The 16,431-nt window shown below is 45.2% G+C and overlaps 1 long non-coding RNA gene across 1 annotated transcript in view; it reads right to left on the bottom strand.

The window, feature by feature from the left end:
• The window catches only part of LOC147738130 (uncharacterized), a 47,124-nt gene extending 30,950 nt beyond the window's left edge, over window positions 1–16,174 (bottom strand). The window contains exons 1-2 of the long non-coding RNA XR_015307464.1: window positions 16,070–16,174; window positions 9,269–9,319 (exon numbers count right to left, since the gene is read on the bottom strand). This is a non-coding gene — a long non-coding RNA (uncharacterized LOC147738130). The remainder of the gene's footprint in view (window positions 1–9,268; window positions 9,320–16,069) is intronic.
• Between the last annotated feature and the right edge of the window lie 257 nt (window positions 16,175–16,431).

Genomic DNA, 16,431 nt, shown 5'->3' with positions numbered 1-16,431 from the left:
TCCAGAATACCTTAGTCGACGCTTCCAGTGGTATGTCACTAAAAAATCACTGCCCATATCTTATACATCAAATCTCATTATACCTAAGGGTAGAAGGGCTCCTTGGGGATTGTGCAGCTGTTTCTTGTGCAGATCTTCCTTCCAGGCAGGACTTCTGTCAGCTGTGCCATGAGCAGATCTTCCTTCCAGGCAGGACTTCTGTCAGGTGGTCCTTGTGCTAATCTTCCTTCCAGGCAGGACTTCAGTCAGCTGTGCCTTGTGCAGATCTTTCTTCCAGGCAGGGTCTTTTGTCAGCTTTGCCATGTGCAGACTTAAGTCAGCTGTGCCTTGTGAAGATCTTCCTTCAAGGCAGGACTTCTATCAGCTGCGCCTTGTGCAGATCTTCCTTCCGGGCAGGACTTTTGTCAGCAGTTTCTTGTGCTGATCTTCCTTCCAGGCAGGATTTCTGTCAAGTGCACCATGTGCAGATCTTCCTTCCAGACAGGGGCTTCTTTCCTCAATGATCAGTTCAAAAGTTGGGAGAGGTAGAACTGGTCTCGGTCATCTTCTTTATTGCAGCTCTACTGGTCAAGCCACAGAGCTCGAGGTCTGAGATGAAGGAGAGTCTGGATTTTCTGATCTCCGTAGAGCATTGGGACAGTCCTACCGCATCCAGCATATACAAGACTCCAAGAGTCAACGCTACAAGTGCTGCTCCAAGGTTTAATTCAACCACTGTATCTGAACATTCCCTGGCAAATGCCAACTGAAGAATAAACATCCAGCCAGCACCAGCAGAGTGCAGAAAGCTTTTCAGACACCTCGTGGTACTTGGACTTTCTTTATCTGTCGTAACTGAAGATGTTAAACCTTGGTAACATCTATTCCCTTTGGACAAGGTCCTCCAGCATATACAAGACTCCAAGAGTCAACGCTACAAGAGCTGCTCCAAAGTTTAATTCAACCACTGTATCTGAACATCCCCTGGCAAATGCCAATTGAAGAATAAACATCCAGCCAGCACCAGCAGAGTGCAGAAAGCTTTTCAGACACTTCGTGGTACTTGGACTTTCTTTATCTGTCGTAACTGAAGATGTTAAACCTTGGTAACATCTATTCCCTTTGGACAAGGTCCTCCATTTTGTCATCAGAATGTAACTCATCCTGCGCAGACACAAACCCTCAAGTCCGTATTGCTTGAAGCTGGGTGGTTCTCACACAAAAGAAGGCCCTCCAAAAATTGCTGACATTTTCTTACACCCCCTGGACAGCCATGGCAACACCACACCAACTACACCCCCTCAGGGATCACCAGTCCATCTACCAGCAGAAAGACTCAGATCTTTCAACCTTCTCTGGTACCGTCTTTGGAACGGCTCATCTCTGAGATTCGTGGAAGCTCCACACTCAGTGAGCTCAGAGTTCCCTTGTAAAACCATCTCATGAGAGTGGAAGAAAAGAACAATAAGTGACATGCACTGCACAGAAGTGTAAATAAATCTACCATTATCATTCCATGTACCATTGTTCTACTGCTGTTGTTTAGATATGGATGTTTTGCCGTCTATCACAGCAGCTTCTTCGTTACTCAACAGTTTGTTTTCCATCATACCTACTTACCTATGTACTGTTTCTGACCTTATAACATCTCTGGCTGACATGTTTTGCTGTCTGTTGCTACAAAAATTGGAAATAGATTGCTACTGCAGGATGAGTGCAGCGTCCTTGTAGTCAGGTGCACTTGATTGAAATATAAAAGGTACCATGTTTGTTAAAAAAGCTGCAACTATTAGAATAATAACACACCAAAAGCAGCGCATACAATGCAATAACACGGACCAGGTACTAGAAAAACGTGAGTCAAACAATGCAATAACACAGGTCAGGCCTAGGAACACGTGACACAAACAATGCAATACCACAGACCAGACATCGGGAGAATCTGACGCAAATAATGCAATAACACAGGCCAGGCACCAGGAGAATCTGATGCAAACAAAGCAATAACACAGGCCAGGTACTAGGAGAATCTGATGCAAACAATGCAATAACATAGGCCAGGCACTAGAAGAAACTGATGCAAACAATGTATTAACACAGGCCAGGCCCGAGGAGAATCTGATGCAAACAATGCAATAACATAGACCAGGCACTAGAAGAAACTGATGCAAACAATGTATTAACACAGGCCAGGCACTCAGAGAATCTGACGCAAACAATGCAATAGTACAGACCAGGCACTAGGAGATTCTCATGCAAACAATGCAATAACACGGGCAAGGCACTAGGAGAATATGATGCAAACAATACGATAACATGGGCCAGGCACTAGGAGAATCTGATGCAAACAATGCAAAAACATACGCCAGGCACTAGGACAATCTGATGAAACAATACAATACTACAGACCAGGCACTAGGAAAATCTAATGCAATCAATGCAATAACACATGCCAGGCACAAGCAGAATGTGATGCAAACAATGCAATAACACATGCCAGGCACAAGGAGAATCTGATGCAAACAATGCAATAACACATGCCAGGCACTAGGAAAATCTAATGCAATCAATGCAATAACACATGCCAGGCACAAGGAGAATCTGATGCAAACAATGCAATAACACAGGCCAGCCACGAGTAGAATCTGATGCAAACAATGCAATAACACAGTCCAGGCACGAGTAGAATCTGATGCAAACAATGCAATAACACAGGCCAGGCACAAGGAGAATCTGATGCAAACAATGCAATAACACAGGCCAGGCACAAGGAGAATCTGATGCAAACAATGCAATATCACAGGCCAGGCACTAGGTGAATATGATGCAAACAATGCAATAACACAGACCAGGCACCAATGGGTTTGCACCCAGTGGAGTTACTAACAGAAAGCGTTCAGTGTCTAACAGCAGGAAAAGTTCTATTCTGTCTGTAAGTTCTCTTGAGAGGTAGCATGTAATAGGTGGCGGGATTCAGGGTACTGTGTGGACAAGAGGGTGGGAGGGCAAAGACTAGTTTCATATGGCCTGAAGTATGAGCAAAATGAGTAATATTTCAAGGAAGTATTACCATATAGTAAATCATGCAGTCAGTTTATTTTTTTTAATAATATGGACGGACAGAAAATCGACCTACAAAAATATGGGGAACAAAATTTCGAAGTCAAGAATATCGATATCCTATCTACATTAAGCACAAAAATATCGAAACAAAAAAGTATCGTTGTTAAAAATATTCGTTTTTTAAAGTTAAAAAAGAATGTAAAATAACTATATATATATATATAAGAAACATAGTTAAATATTTTTTAATATTTTAAAATAACTAGTATATATAATGTTAACATAAATTAAATATATACATATAATATATATTATATATATACGTACTTAATATTAATTAATAATTATTTTCATAACTTCTAAATTGTTAACACAATTTGTATACATTTTAAATACATATATACACATACAAGTTCAAGTTCAAGTTCAGCATTTGTATAGCGCACTACTCACCCAGAGGGTCTCAAGGCGCTTGGGGGGTGAGGGGGAGTTAAGTTACTTATCAAAGATCCAAGTTTTTAGTTGTTTTCTGAAGGAGAGGTGGGTGGGGAGAGAATTCCAGGTTTTGGCCGCTAAGTAGGAGAAGGATCTTCCTCCCATGGTAGATCTGTGGATGCATGGAACTGCGGCGAGGGCTTGATTGGACGATTGTAGTTGGCGGGAGGGGGTGTAAAAGGACAGGCGCGTGTTGAGGCATTCGGGTCCTAGGTTGTAGAGGACTTTGTGTGCGTGGATGAGGCGACGGAACATTATTCTCTTGTTGATGGGGAGCCAGTGGAGATCTTTCAGGTGCCCGGATATGTGAGCTTGGCGGGGGATGTCTAGTATGAGTCTGGCTAAGGCGTTTTGGATGCATTGGGAGTTTTTTCTGTAGTTTGGCTGTGGTTCCGGCGCAGAGGGTGTTTCCGTAGTCCAGTCGGCTTGTGACTAGAGCATGGGTGACTGTCTTTCTTGTTTCGGTGGGAATCCAACGGAAGATTTTTTTGAGCATGCGTAGAGTGTTGAAGCATGATGATGAGACGGTGTTGACTTGTCTGGTCATCGAGAGGGAGGAGTCTAGGATGAAGCCCAGGTTGCGTGCATGGTCGGTGGGGATGGGTGCGGTTCCCAAAGCCGATGGCCACCATGAGTCGTCCCAGGCAAAGGGGGATGAGCCTAAGATGAGGACTTCTGTTTTGTCTGAGTTCAGTTTTAAACGGCTGTTCTTCATCCACTCGGCTACTTCTTTCATCCCTTCGTGTAGGTTGGTTTTGGCGGTGTTTGGGTCTTTGGTGAGGGAGAGGATCAGCTGAGTGTCGTCAGCGTAGGAGATGATGTTGAGGTTGTGTTGGCGCGCTATGGATGCGAGGGGACTCATGTAAACGTTGAAGAGGGTGGGACTGAGTGATGATCCTTGTGGTACCCCGCAGATGACTGGGGTGGCTTCTGATCTAAAAGGGGGGAGGCGGACTCTCTGGGTTCTTCCGGCGAGGAACGAGATGATCCAATCTAATGCTTTTCCTTGTATTCCGACGTCGCTTAGGCGTTGTATAAGGGTGCTATGACAGACTGTGTTGAAGGCTGCGGAGAGGTCTAGTAGGATGAGGGCAACTGTTTCCCCGTGGTCCAGTAGTGTTCGAATGTCGTCGGTTGCTGCGATGAGGGCGGTCTCGGTGCTGTGTTTGGCTCGGAAGCCGGATTGTGAGGGGTCGAGGGATTTGTTGGATTCGAGGAAGGCGGCGAGTTGATTGTTGACGGCTTTCTCAATGACTTTGGCAGGGAAAGGGAGGAACGAGATGGGGCGGTAGTTTTTAAGTTCAGTGGGGTCAGCTGTGGGTTTCTTCAGAAGGGCGCTGAGTTCGGCATGTTTCCAGCTTTCCGGGAAGGTAGCGGAGTTGAGGGAGCAGTTGATGACGTCTCGGAGATGGGGTGTGATAATGGAGTCTGCTTTGTTGAAGATGTGGTGGGGACATGGGTCTGTTGGCGATCCTGAATGGATAGAGTTTATCAGGCGGATGGTGTCTTCAGTGGTGATTGGGTTCCAGGCGCAAATGTTGTTAGAGGGGTGTTTTGGTTCTGAGGTGGGTGGAGTGGACTGGACTCCGGATTGGTTTTCGAAGCTGTTATGTATATCGGCGATTTTGTTGTGAAAAAAAGAAGCTAGGGAGTCGCAAAGGTCTTGAGAGGGAGTGATGTTGTTGGTGCCTGCGGTGGGGTTGGTAAATTCTTTGACGATGTTGAATAGTTCCTTGCTGTTGTGGGCATTGTTGTCAAGTCGATCCTTGAATGCTGATTTCTTGGTAGATCGGATCAGTTGGTGGTGTTTGCGGGTGGCGTTCTTGAGGATGGTCAGGTTGTCAGATGTTGGGTTTTTTCTCCAGGCTTTTTCGAGGTTACGACAGTGTTTCTTGGATTTCTTAAGGTCATTGTTGAACCAGGGTGCTTTATTGTTGCCTTGCTTGATTTGATGGTTTTCCAAGGGAGCTAATTCGTCAGCGCTGTGGGTGATCCATTGTGTGAGGTTGCTGGCTGCTTGGTTTGGGTCCAATGATTTGGCAGGAGGGATTTGGTGAAGTGATGTGAAGAGCTGTTCGATGGTAATTTTGTTCCAGTATCTTCGGGGAATTGGTTGTGGGTGGTTGTGGGTCGTGGTCTTTTTGTAGTTGAAGTGAATGCAGCTGTGGTCCGTCCAATGAAGGGCTGTGGTGTGATTGAAGATGTGTTTGCTGGAGGTGATGATTGGGTCGAGCGTGTGCCCAGCATAGTGGGTGGGGGTGTAAAGAAGTTGTTTGAGTCCGAGATTGGCGAGGTTGTCCAGAAGGGTGGTGGTGTTGCTGTTGTTGTTCTTTTCCAGGTGGAAGTTGAGGTCTCCCAGTAGAATGTAGTCCTCGGAGGGGAGGGCGTGAGGGCTGATGAAGTCAGTGATGTCTTCGCTGAATTGTGTGCGGGGTCCTGGTGGCCTGTAGATGAGGGTGCCTCTGAGTGTGGTCTTGGGGTCGGTGTGGATCTGGAAGTGTAGGTGTTCCGCGGAAGAGAGGTTATCGTCAGAGCTGGTCGTGATGCGGATGGTGTTCTTATGGACGATGGCGATGCCTCCTCCTTTTTGGTTGGTGCGGTCTTTTCGGATGATCTTGTAGCCGTCCGGGATGGCTACGGCGATGTCGGGTGCTGATGAGGCGTTCATCCAGGTTTCTGTAAGGAATGCGACATCTGGCGATGTGGTATCAAGTAGGTTCCAAAGTTCAGTGGCGTGACTATGGACCGAGCGGGTGTTGAGCAGGATGCAATTTAGGTAGTTAGTGTCGGAGTTCTGTTTGGGGTTTGTGGATTTAGTGTGGGTCCTGATGCAGTCGAACTTGCAGGAGTGGCAGGTATTGCAACAGTAGAGAAAATATTGGATAGCGTAGGGGTTAAAACTACTGTTCCCACTGCAGTGAAATGTAAATGTAAATGTAGAGTATTTATATAGTGTACTTCTACCCGGAGGCCTCGTAGCGCTGTATTCATACCGCTGTGGAACCCATCCTGGCTTTCCTGTGAAATGTCCACTCCTGAGCACCCCCAAGGTGAAGCCAGGTATCCACAGCGCTGCTGGGGCCGTTGTGGAGATTAAGCAAGCTATTGCCCAGAGTCACAGAGTGTGACCCATGATTAGACTAGGCCCGAGGTGAGAATTATCAGGTCCGAGGAAATTGTGTTTAAGAGCCGCTGAGGCGGGAATGGAACCCTGGTCCCGGGCCAGACCTCTGCATCAGGGTCTGCCGCTCTAACCATTGAGGCACGCTTCTTCCAGTGAGTGAAACAGTAGGAAAAATATTGGATAGTGTAACTGTAAAAATTACTATTCCCCCTCCAATGAGTGCAACAGTAGGGTAAGTGTTGGAGGGCGTAGGGGTTAAAACTACTATTCCCACTCCAGTGACTGCAACAGTAGGGTAAATATTGGATAGCGTAACTATAATAATTACTATTCCCACTCCAATGAGTGCAACAGTAGGGAAAGTGTAGGATAGCGCAGAGGTTAAAATGACTATTCCCTCTCCAGTGAGTGCAACAGTAGGGAAATTGTTGGATAGCGTAGGCGTTAAAGTTACTATTCCCACTCCAGTGAGTGCAACATTAGGGTAAATATTGGATAGCGTAATTGTAAAAATGACAATTCCCACTCCAGTGAGTGCAACAGTAGGGAAATTGTTGGATAGCGTAGGCGTTAAAATTACTATTCCCACTCCAGTCAGTGCAACAGTAGGGTAAATATTGGATAGCATAATTGTAAAAATGACAATTCCCACTCCAGTGAGTGCAACAGTAGGGAAAGTGTTGGATAGCGTAGGGGTTAAAATTACTATTCCCACTCCAGTAAGTGAAAAGTAGGAAAAGTGTTGGATGGCATATGTGTTAAAATTACTATTCCCACTCCAGTGAGTGCAACAGTAGGGAAAGTTTTGGATGGCATATGTGTTAAAATTACTATTCTCACTCCAGCAAATGCAACAGTAAGGAAAGTGTTGGATAGCGTAGGGGTTAAGATGACTATTCCCACTACAGTAAGTGAAATAGTAGGGAAAGTATTGGATAGCGTATGTTTTAAAATTACTATTCCCACTCCAGCAAGTGCAACAGTAGGGAAAGTGTTGGATAGCATAGGGGTTAAAATTACTATTCCTACTCCAGTGAGTGCAGCAGTAGGGAAAGTGTTGCATAACGTAGGGGTTAAAATTACTATTCTCACTCCTTAGAGTGCAACAGTAGGGAAAGTGTTCGGATAGCATAGGGGTTAAAATTACTATTCCCACTCCAGTGAGTGCAACAGTAGGGAAAGTGTTGGATAGCGTAGGGGTTAAAATACTATTCCCACTCCAGAGAGTGCAACAGTAGGGAAAATGTTGGATAGCGTAGAAATACAATATTACTATTCCCACTCCCATAAATGCAACAGTAGAGAAAGTGTGGGATAGCATAGGGGTAAAAATTACTACACCCACTCCAGTGTAACAGTAGGGAAAGTGGTGGATAGCATAGGTGTTCATTTTAGGCACTTATAATTTAAATATTTTAATAGAAATAACATTTTGAAAAAGTTCATTAAAAAAATTATTAATAAATATCAATACAAATAAAGAAATGTTTATGTAATTAACATTAAATTAAATCTCACCCTATTCCCCTATAAATACACTACACACTACACATAAAAAAGAACATTATTTTAATTATAAATTAATTAAAAATAATGAAAAATTAGTAATTAATTAATAATAATTTCACATTAATTATTTAAAAATAATAATGACTTATTTATATTACTTCCAAATATATTCCCCTATAAACCAACAACACACTACACATAAACAATAACACAATTATTTTGTATCAATTGATAAAAAAATATTACCAACTAATAATTATTTAACAATAATTAATTAATAAATAATAATTAATTAAAATAAATAATTAATTATAATACATTAGTTCCCACCCTATTCCCCTATAAACACACAACACGCTACACATACAAAATTAACAAAATAATATAATTAACGATTAATCAATTAATAAAAATGAATTACCAATTATTAATTAATTCACAAGAATGCAATTATCAATAACCATAAATAAAACTAATAACACACTATGTATTATTAATATACATATTAATTAATAAAGTCATAAAAGCTAATGGCCAATTATTAATTACCAATACATTATTAATAAATACAAATTAAATAAAAATATTAATTAAATAATTAAAGTACTTCCCACCCTATTACCCTACAAAGCCATAAACCGCAACAGACCTAAAACACAATTTCTCATTAAAATTTATTTATATTTAATAAAAATGTCTATTTAATATAATTTAATTACTTCCCAAACCTATTCCCCTATAAACCCACAACCCGCTCTAATACTAAAATACAAATGATTATTAAAATTAATTTATATTTAATAAAAATTATTTTTTAATTTAATATAATTAAATTACTTCTCACCCTATTCCCCTGTAAACCCACAACCCGCTCTAATACTAAAATGCAAAATCTGCCTAAAAATATTTTAATATTTTCTAAACATTTCATACATATATTTAAAAATAAATAAAATACATTATAAAAAATATTAAACACATACGTATAAAATGCATACTTAAATACATAACACTAATATAAATCTTGATATTATTTACAACTATATTTTTGCTAACAATATTACTTACATCAATATTAAATAAAACAAAATTACTTACCTTAAGGTCGATATTCTGGTCACCGATATTCTTGCTGTCGATATTCTGTACCTACGATATAAAAAACTTGATATTAAGGTAGGTTGATATTACAACATCGATATATTGACTTTGCACCACTTTTTTGGGGCCAGGTGTGGGATATTACGTACCAAGTGGTGTCAGAGAGATTATAACCTTCTCTACAAGGGTCATCTGCTTTACAATGAATTTCAATACGAGGAGAGACTCTAAAAAGCAGCGGCGGGCATGGAGTGAGAGGAGATAATGCAGATTGTCACTAACGTTATGGAACAGCACACAACTTTAGAGGCTATGTAGATACAAGGGAGACACCTAAAATGGGCTCTCCACCTCATATGAATCCAGTACATGAAAGCGCCTTTACACACAGACCAAGCTTCCTTATTTATTATTATTGATTTTTTTTGGGAGATTTGTAAAGCGCACAAATACCCTGGGGTGTCTCGGTGCTACGGACCGCAGTAGGTAACCCTGATGGAGATCTTATTGATTGAAGAGTCAGGTTTTTATCAGCCTTCTAAAAGTAAGCGAAGACTGACAGGATCTGACCTCCAGCGGGATAGTATTCCAGAGTTTACCCGTGGAGACCACAAATCTTCTGTCGCCCCAAGAAGCTGTTTTAGTGTGTGGCACATTTAGCTGAAGTGTATGTGAATCTTTGGGGGATATATTAGAAATTCGGATCTGTTTTGTGAGATGCTTTAAAGGCAATGCAAATTGTCTTGAACTTTATCCGATTCTTTACTGACACCAGTTATAATTCTTGACAATGTGGGAAATGGACTTGAATTTAGGGGTTCCTGATAAAATTCTAGCAGCTACATTCTGAACTGTTTGAAGTTTTTGAATGACCTTCTTTTGCACATTCGCAAACAGTCCATTGCAGTAATCTATGGGAGACATAACTAAGGTGCTGACTAGAGCGTTCAGAGGAAGAAATGGCAGAAGTTTTTTAATCATGCGTAATTTGTGAAACGATGCTGAGGCTACCGAATTAGCATGTGGAAGAAAAGTCAGTCTATCATCAAATGTAACACCCAGATTCCTAACCTTGGTTACTGGAGTTGGTGGGTGCCCATGGAGGGGGGCCACCAGGTTTGAGACCAGCAGGGGAGTAGTTTACCGAAGAGCATGACCTCTGTTTTTTCAGAGTTTAATTTGAGGCAGTTGCTGGCCATCCAGCTACAGATGGCGAGAATGCCTTCCTGAAAGTTAGCTGCAACCCTTTCTCCGTTGTTGTTCATAGCCAGCACCAATTGAGTATCGTCGGCGTAGGAAGTAAGGCCCATCCCATGAGCTTTGATGACTTTGGCTAGGTCCGACACATAGATATTAAAAAGAGTCGGACTCAGGGATAAGCCTTGAGGGACCCCACATGGTAGGGCCAATTGGGCAGAGTGGAAATTGCCTAAGTTTACCGACTGAGTGCGATTGGTGAGAAAGGATTGCAGCAGTTCTCTGGCCTTGTGTTGGATGCCCATACAAGTGACACGATCGATCAAGATAGTATGATCGACCATGTCAAAGGCCGCTGAGAGGTCCAGCAGGATGAGTATTGCTGTTCCTCCCTGGTCGAGGATAATTCTAATGTCTTCCGACGCCTTAATTAAAGCGGTCTCTGTTCCATGGCCTTTGCGGAACCCAAATTGAGTGTCATCTAAGAGATGATGGTCTTCTATATACTTGGAAAGTTGAATATTCATGAGTTGCTCTACACTTTTAGCTGTGAAAGGTAGGCTAGTTATAGGCCTATAGTTTTTGGTAACAACTGGGTCCAGGTTGGGTTTTTTAATAGAGGTTTTAAGATTGTCTTCTTCCAGGTGGTGGATAGGTTCCAGAGGAGAACATTACATAAAAAATGTTGGATAAAACAGCAGCCACCTGCTCAGCAACTGGTGTGAGTGCGTCCTGTGGTCAAGGGTCATTTGCTGACCCTGACTTTATAGAGGACATTGTATTAAGAATTTATTTCTTCTGCTGTTATGTTTTCAAATTGCTTCAAACAATGTTCCGGGGTACTGTTGATCAGAGGTTGATCGGCCAACTTGGTGTGAGATGCAAATTCCAAATAGATGTTGTTAACTTTATTATAGAAGTAATCCGCTAAGGAGTTACATAGTGACTGGGAGGGTGTTGTAGCAGCGGTAGGTGTGTGACCTGATAGCTTAGAGACTACTTGATAGAGCTTTTTATTGGAGTGTTTTGCCGATTCTATTTGGGATACATATTATTCACTTTTTTCCTGTGCAATAATGCGTTTATATTTGGCAAGCTCATCTTTGTAGAGGAATTTTTCTTCGCTGGTGTAGGATTTGCGCCATTGCCTTTCCCGATTTCTGCATACTTTCTTTTGTTCCCTTGGGGTTTCAGTGAACCATGGGGCTGACGGGGAGGTTCGATTTTTGGAGAGGGTTTTGCTCGGTGCCAGCAGATTGAAGGCTTTCTGCAGCCAGTTGGTGTAATTGGCCACGGCAGTATTAGAGTCTGGCGAGGCATCTGGTCGAGGGGAGGACAACTGGGTATTGAGGAGATGATTGTCTACCTTTATTCAAGCTTTAACTACATCTGGCCTATTTATGCTGGCGTTTAGGAAAGGTAGAAATGTCAAATATGAATGCGTGATGGTCGGTCCACACTAGAGGGAGTATATTTTTTACAAGGATATTTTGGTTATTTGTGAAAAGGCCATCCAGCGTGTGACCCGCTGTGTGGGTGACTTTATGAACTCGCTGTGACAGCCCTGCTGCTTCTAGGTCCGCAAGTAGTGATGAGGTGTCCTTATCTAGGTGGTTTTCTAAATGAAAGTTGAAGTCGCCTAGAATACAGAAGGTATCTTCGGCTACTGTGGATTCTAGGAGGTTACCTAGGCCGGACAGAAACTCTGTTCTCGATCCTGGGGGGCGGTATAGTAGTATCCCCTTAAATGTTTGGGATGGAGTGAGCAGGATCGTGAAGTATAGTGCGTCGCAAATGGAAGAGGGGATAGGATCTATTTTAGTAGTTAGCTGGCTGCGAAAAATTATTGCCAGCCTGCCTCCTTTATTGTCCAGTCTATCTTGGTTTTAAGGCAGAATAGCTCTCGGGCGTAGCCACTACGAGGTCTGGTCCAGATGCAGGGTCTGTCCAAGTCTCTGTTATAAAAAGGACATCGAGTTTATGATCAGTGAGTAGCTCTGCTATCTCATCCTTATGTTTGCCTAAGGAGCGGGCATTGATGGTGGGAAGGCACTTATAAATATGCTCAATACATCTAGAAAAATGATGTAAAAATAACCCTTGACACAACCCTTAAAGAGGTGGGCAATTCACAGGCGTGTGCGCACAACACCACTAGACATAACATCTAATCCCAGCTTCACCACTTTACCTAAATATGCTGGAAATAGACACCAAATGTTCCTTCTCGACAGTGCCACTATACAGGTCATTATCCAGGGATTGTAATCCCTCTGCCTCTCCATCACAATCTCCAACACCCCAAGTGTGGTTTACTGCACTACGAAACTGGACAACCAGGAGACTCTGTGTTTATTCCTGACCTACAATGTGTGAAATAGTGAGCTTCAGGAATCACTAACTAAATGTATGCCTTTCCCCCATTTATGTCCAAGATCAGGGGTATATACAACCATTCTAAAGTTGTAAGTAAAACTGTGTTTTTTAAAATGGCCCCAGACTGTGGTGATGCGTCTTTAACTAAAGATTCCTTCCAGCGGCTCCTGGAATGTTGTTGTTGATGCGTTGCCAGGTTGTTACCGGCAGTTACATTCCTGGTGCAGTTGGGTGAGTGGTGAATAAATCTTACTCTTAGCCTACCGATGACACGAGAGTTTGATTACCACATAGACATTGCCTCTGGGTGGTACACATTGCTTTTGGGATGAACAAGATGATATCTTAAATGTGTTTATTGAATGGTTGAATGCCAGATCAGTAGATATACAATTCTGTGTGTCCAGTAGCCAGTCATCTATCACATTTTTGGATGTAGCAGTCTTTGGCCACAATGGCAGATTATGAACTACCATCAACGAGCCTTCTCTGGCGCTGCACAAAATATTTGGAACTCTCTCCCACCGGAAATTCATAGAATCTCCTCCAAGGATGCTTTCAAGTTGGAAGCAAAAAGATTCCTCATGAATAAGTTCTTACCTTATCACGACGGACCCTAATCGCTCTGTAAATACTACAGCATTGGTTGATAATTCTGTTTGTTACAATTGTATTTGCCCCGCTTACATCATTATGTATCATCACTCCCTTGATGTCATTTTATCTTTGATGAGCCCACTCTACGTTAACCCTGAATTAGATAGGATCTGTTATGTTTGCTCTATGTGATTTTATGCTTATTAGTTTCACCATTTTAGTCTTGTTGTGATCTCTTTCCTTCCTCTCCCTCTAACTGTAAAGCGCTCTGATATCCTTCGGGATCAAGTTCGCGCTATATAAAACTTTATAACTAAAGAAATAAATTGTTTACCAAATCAAGGGTTAGGAACAATGCCCTGCATTATACAAGCCATCATCCACACAGTGTACATGACAATTTGCCTTCGGGCCAATTTCTCCGAATAAGACGGAATTGCTCAGGTAAAAGTGATTATTTTATGAATGCAGAAATTCTTGTGCACAAATTAAAGGAACACGGATACCCAAACAAGTTGCTGAAAATACGATGAAACGTGCTTGGTGGACTCCAAGAGAGACCCTTCTGGAAAATAGACCAGCAAATGACAAGTTAGAACGCATGGTATGCATCTCCACATTTTGTTCAAAGACTACCTGTAGGAAAGTGGGTTTCTGTTATAGTAACCCCCCAATTTTTGACAGACCACTGATTCAATTTGACTTGATGTGCCCTGGTACCCTGTCATTCACCTCCTCTGCATCCCTGGACAGGCCTCACCTCCTCTGGACCCCTGGACAGGCCTCACCTCCTCTGAACCCCTGAACAGGCATCTCCTCCTCTGCACCACTGGACAGGCCTCACCTCCTCTGCACCCCTGGACAGGCCTTTCCTCCTCTGCTCCTCTGGACAGGCCTCTCCTCCTCTGCCCCTCCTCTGGACAGGCCTCTCATTCTCTGCCCCCCTGGACAGGCCTCTCCTCCTCTGCTCCTCTGGACAGGCCTCACCTCCTCTGCCCCCTGGACAAGCCTCTCTTCCTCTGTATCCCTGGGCAGGCCTCACCTCCTCTGCACCCCTGGACAGGCCTCTCCTCCTCTGCCCCTCCTCTGGACAGGCCTCACTTCTTCTGCACCCCTGGAAAGCCTCACCTTCTCTGCACCCCTGGACAGGCCTCACCTCCTCTGCACCCCTGGACAGGCCTCTCCTCCTCTGCACCACTGGACAGGCCTCTCCTCCCCTGCACTCCTGGGCAGGCCTTTCCTCCTCTGCCCCTCCTCTGGATAGGCCTCTCCTCCTCTGCCCCTCCTCTGGACAGGCCTCTCCTCCTCTGCACTCCTGGACAGGCCTCTCCTCCTATTCCCCTCCTCTGGACAGGCCTCTCCTCCTCTGCCCCTCCTCTGGACAGGCCTCTCCTCCTCTGCCCCTCCTCTGGACAGGCCTCACCTCCTCTGCACCCGTGGACAGGCCTCTTCTCCTTTGCCCCTGGACAGGCCTCTCCTCCTCTGCACCCCAGGACAGGCCTCCTCTCCTCTGCACCCCTAGACAGGCCTCTCCTCCTCTGCAACCCTGGACAGGCCTCTCCTCCTCTGCACTCCTGGACAGGCCTCTCCTCCTCTGCCCCTCCTCTAGACAGGCCTCTCCTCCTATGCCCCTCCTTTGGACAAGCCTCTCCTCCTCTGCACTCCTGGACAGGCCTCTCCTCCTCTGCCCCTCCTCTGGACAGGCCTCACCTCCTCTGCACCCCTGGACAGGCCTCTCCTCCTCTGCACCCCTGGGCAGGCCTCTCCTCCTCTGCCCCTGGACAGGCCTCTCCTCCTCTGCACCCCTGGACAGGCCTCACCTCCTCTGCACCCCTGGACAGGCCTCTCCTCCTCTGCACACCTGGACAGGCCTCTACTCCTATGCCCCTCCTCTGGACATGCCTCTCCTCCTCTGCACTCCTGGACAGGCCTCTCCTCCTCTGCCCCTCCTCTGGACAGGCCTCTCCTCCTCTGCCCCTCCTCTGGACAGGCCTCACCTCCTCTGCACCCCTGGACAGGCCTCTCCTCCTCTGCACCCCTAGACAGGCCTCACCTCCTCTGCACCCTTGGACAGGGCTCACCTCCTCCGCACCCCCAGGCCTCACCTCTTCTCCCCCCCCTGACAGGCCTCTCCTCCTCTGCCCCCCTAGACAGGCCTCACCTCCTCTGCACCCCTGGACAGGCCTCACCTCCTCTGCCCCTGGACAGGCCTCTCCTCCTCTGCCCCTCCTCTGGACAGGCATCACCTCCTCTGCCCCCCTGGACAGGCCTCTCCTCCTCTGCACCCCTGGACAGGCCTCACCTCTTCTGCCTCTCCCTTGGACAGGCCTCACCTCCTCTGCACCCCTGGACAGGCCTCTCCTCCTCTGCACCCCTGGGCAGGCCTCATCTCCTCTGCCTTCCTGGACAGGCCTCTCCTCCTCTGCATCCCCGGACAGGCCTCACCTCCTCTGCACCCCTGGACAGGCCTCACCTCCTCTGCACCCCTGGACAGGCCTCTCCTCCTCCGCTCCCCACTCAGGCTCATCACCATGAATGCCAGGGGGGGGGGGGGGGGGGGGGGGGGGGGGGGGGAATCTGATCCATGGATTAATAAATTGCAGCCAAGTGAGTTGGCAGCTCTCCTACCTGAGCAGAAACCTGTCCAGGCTCTCTCCTCCTCCTGGGGGTCTGAGGGGGGTCTGTAGATGGAGGTAACTACAGGGCTCCTTCCTTCTCTGCTGCAGGCTGAACACACCAGGAGAGGCCGGAAGTGATGTCGGCACCGCTGCTCGTGCTGTCTCTGCCACCGCTGACCCGGAAAAGGAAACCCCTCTCCCTTTCAGCCAATGTGCAGTTCAGCATCAGCAGGCGAGGAGCGCCCTCTGGTGGCCGCTGACGGAACCACCGCCTCCAGTCTTTAAAGTGAATTGGAAATGACATCCTGAATTTCATTAAATACATGAAAATGTAAGAAAACTGCCGTAATTAAACTACTCAACGTTTTTCTG

The sequence above is a fragment of the Lissotriton vulgaris genome, chromosome 1_1 (genome assembly GCF_964263255.1).
Source record: "Lissotriton vulgaris chromosome 1_1, aLisVul1.2, whole genome shotgun sequence".
Lineage (NCBI taxonomy): Eukaryota > Metazoa > Chordata > Amphibia > Caudata > Salamandridae > Lissotriton > Lissotriton vulgaris.
Note: the sequence above shows the minus strand (reverse complement) of the source record. Positions and strands in the feature narration are given on the sequence as shown.